Below are 4,264 nucleotides of genomic sequence, written 5' to 3' on the forward strand. Positions count from 1 at the left end.
AGGTCCTCCACGTAAGCGTAGCGGTGCAGAAATATATAAGTTATTGAAGAACTGGGAAGAGTGCCCCTCACCGGGAAAGATGAAGAAAAAGGCGCTGGAGCCCCTGCTGAAGGTATGGAAGACGAGATCTGTTTTCTGGGACTTGGAATATTGGCCCATACTCGACACGCCTCACAGCCATGATCAAATGCATATCACAAAAAATATCCTTGAGAGTTTGCTTGGAACATTGATGAACATGCCGGAGAGGACCAAGGATGGGCCGAAGGCAATAAAAGACTTGGAATTTTTGAATATCAGGAAAGATCTCCAAATGCCCGGTAAAAGGTCGTCAGAGGAGACCGAGACGGAGACGGAGATGGAAGATAGAGCAAAAAAGTAAACAAGACGGAAGAACAATATTGCCCCCCTCTTGCTTCACCTTAGATCCAAAGGAGGTCGATCAATTGTTCAAGTGCCTTGCCGGAATCAAAGTTAGTTCCGGATACTGTGGGAAGATAAGCAGATATCTAGACACTAAGAAAAAAGGTTCAGTGGGATGAAGTCTCACGACTGTCATGTGATGATGACGCAGTTACTCCCGGTTGCACTTAGAGGGACTATGGACACACATTTGCGTGAGACACTTACTGACCAATGCCACTTTTTTGATGCTATCTCTTGAAAGTTGATCAGTGTGAAGCAACTACATAGGCTACAGGAAGAGATCGTTGTCATACTGAATGAGCTAGAGATGTACTTCCCACCCGCATTCTTTGATGTCATGGTGCATCTATGTGTCCACATCGTGGACGACATCATCGACCTAGGGCCGACATTCCTACATAGCATGATGTCGTTCAAGAGGATGAATGGCGTCATAAAAGGATTCGTTCATAACATGTCCCGTCCAGATGGAAGCATAGCCCAGGGATATCTGACCAAAGAGTGCATCTCTTTCTGTGAGAGTTATCTAGTAGGCACCGGAGACACTGTTGTTGGTTTGCCCGTCAACAAGCACTGTGGAAGGCTCGAAGGCGAAGGTCACACCAACGGTCATAGGGATGTGAATGTGTTACGCTCGGGCCGACCAAAACGACCTTGACAGGGCAAACTTAGTAGTGCTACAACACCTAGATGTGCTAGAAGATTTCGTGACACTTCACAAAGATACCATCGCAAAGAAGTATCGTGACCGTGGGGTGCACAGGACGGACGCTGAAGTTATTAGAGAGCACAACTCCAGTTTCTTGCGTTGGTTCAAAGAGCGAGTTCTGGCTAATCCCCCGGAAGAGGGTTGTCCAAACGGAACGCTCATATACGCCTTAGCACATGGCCCCTCGACCAACCTCACGACTTATCAAGCATACGATATCAACGGATACACGTTCTACACGGAGGAGAAAGATATAAACAGTGATGACCAAAACTCAGGGGTGACGATGGAAGCCATGACCGGGAATGTAATTGAAAGATATTACGGAAAAGGGTCGAAGATATATGGGAGCTTAACTACTGTAGATTGCATAGCGCGACGATGTTCCGTGTCAGATGGGCTAAGAATGTACAAAGAGAAAACCGACATTTCACTACCATGTGTATACCCGACTCCGATAGCGGTACCGTCAACGCCATCGCCAAAAATGAGCCATGGGTACATGCTAAACACATGACACAATGTTTCTTCATAACTGATCCGATCAATCCCAGCCATGTTCACTACAAAAAAGAACACGTCCGTGACATTTTGGGCCGAACGAAATTTTTTTCTGTCATACATATGACACTTCTATGACGATAATTGTGACAAAACCCGGTATCATCATAGATGTGGTGGGCTCCTACTTCTATGACAAAAAATCATGACAGAAAATGGGATTTTCGTCCTGGGCGGGCTGGAGACGCAACTGCATGACATTCTTTGGGCCATCCATGACGGAAAAAACCGTGGTAGAAGCGAGGGGGAGGAAAATTTTGGGGAGTTCCCGATTACGGTGGGAGGTCGGGGGCCGAGCGATGCGCATTTCTCTCGTACACGTACGCACGTGTGTGCGAGGCGTTGGCTCTAACTAAACCCGAGTGAGGCGTTGGGCTCTAACTGAACCCGAGCGATTGCACTGCAGGCTACGCGTTACTGAACCCGACCGATCGATTGATGGCTGTTAACTAAACCCGATCGAGCGATTCCTTCACTACTGCTGCTAACTGAAGCCGATCGATTGGATGAACAATGAGCATTGCGGGGGGGGGGGGGTTGGATGAACAATGAGCGGTGGCGTTGCCTCTGGATGAACAGGACCCCGTGGTGTGGAGGGCTGGATGAACAGTAGATGATGGAGGGGTGCCCGTGGAGGGGTGGTTGAACAGGACCCCGTGGTGTGGAGGGCTGGATGAACAGTAGATGATGGAGGGGTGCCCGTGGAGGGGTGGTTGAACAGGACCCCGTGGTGTGGAGGGCTGGATGAACAGTAGACGGTGGAGGGGTGGTTGAACAGTAGCCGGTGGAGTAGCGCGTGGTGGAGGCTGGATGAACAGGAGCCCGTGGAGGCTGGAGGAGGTCGATGGTGGAGATGAACAATATCCCGTGGAGTCCCGTTTTGCGGTACGCCACACCCCTCCCGATGAACATGACCCTCGTTTCGACTGTAGGAGGTCCGTTTCGTCCGTTTTGCGGTACGCCACACCCCTCCCGATCAACAGAACCCCCGTTTCGACCGTAGGAGGTCTGTTTCCTCCGTTTTGTGGTACGCCACACCCCTCCCGATCAACAGGACCCCCGTTTTGATCGTAGGAGGTCCGTTTCCTCCGTTCTGCGATACGCCAGGCCTCGTTTCCATCGCATGTTCCGTCCAAGCCCTCCTGATGAACATGACCACGCATTCCGTTTCGACCCAGCCGGTTGGCTCCCACGCGTTCCGTTGCCTCCCGATGAACACGACGCATTCCGTTGCCTCCCGATGAACATGACGCATTCCGTTGCCTCCCCATGAACACGACGCATTCCGTTGCCTCCCCATGAACACGACAACGATGTTGTTTCTCCGTTCCGACCCAGCCATATACACGAGCCCTGGCCGTATGTATGCGCGAGTAGGCATTCGAGACCCTGCCCATATGTACACATACGTGGCCGTATTTTCTTTCTTGCACCCTGGCTGCTGTACTTACGTGTACATGCTATGTGCGCGCCTCTACAACGACATGTGCACGCCTCTACATCGACCAGTATGTACGTACACGTTCACGACCAGAATGACAACGCTACGTACGCTTCGACCGGGTGGGTCCCGACTGTCAGGCACTTCCTTGCCTGCAAAGATGTAGCTGGTGGGTCCCAGCAGTCAGGGGGGCGAATTGTTTTTTTGCCCGGACGCACCTTCTTGCGTGCGAAGGTGTAGCTGCTGGGTCCCAGCAGTCAGGGGGCGAATCATTTTTTTTGCCCGAACGCACTTCCTTGCGTGCGAAGGTGTAGGTGGTGGGTCCCAGCAGTCGGGGGGTGAATCGTTTTTTTGAACGCACTTCCTTGCGTGTGAAGATGTAGATGATGGGTCCCAGCAGTCAAGGGGGCGAATCATTTTTTCCGGATGCACTTCCTTGCGTGCGAAGATGTAGCTCGTGGGTCCCAGCAGTCAGGGGGCGAATCATTTTTTTCGCGAAATACGGTGGCCCATCAAGTGGGTCCCTGCTGTCAGGTGGAGGAATAATTATTTTGTGCGTAATAAGGAGGCACTTCCTTGCGGCTGCCGTGGACCCAGATGTCAGCCTCTCCACGTACAGTCCACGTCCGAGAGCACCAGGGTGGTGGACAACGGCGAGGCCCAGGAAGGGGACGACGCGGAGCCGGGGAAGACACGGCAGTAGATGCACACGCGGAGAGGAGTACGAGGTTTCACTGGTTCGGCTGCGCTGCCGTCGCCGTAGAATAACAGGGGGTGTGGATGAGTGGAGGGATGGCCTGGCCAGCGGTGGGAGTAGTAGGGGGCGGTGAGGCCTCCATGGCAGCACAACCGGCCACGGGAGGCAGGAGCAGGCGGCACGACCGGCGCTGCTTTGGGCGGCTGGAGCAAGAAGACAGAAGGTTGAAGAAGCACGACGGCCGTTGGATGGACATCGTACAATCACTGCAGCTAGAATCATTTATATTGACTAAGTTGACAAAGCCCTTGGTACGTCAACTTAGTAGGCCCATAGATCAGCTTCCGAAACGGTGCGCCCCAGATGTCAGGGGGAGGAATCATTTTTTGGGCGGGTGAAGCTAGAATATCCGAGATTGAAGAAGAAGCAC

Source organism: Triticum aestivum, chromosome 7A (genome assembly GCF_018294505.1).
Source record: "Triticum aestivum cultivar Chinese Spring chromosome 7A, IWGSC CS RefSeq v2.1, whole genome shotgun sequence".
Taxonomy (NCBI): domain Eukaryota; kingdom Viridiplantae; phylum Streptophyta; class Magnoliopsida; order Poales; family Poaceae; genus Triticum; species Triticum aestivum.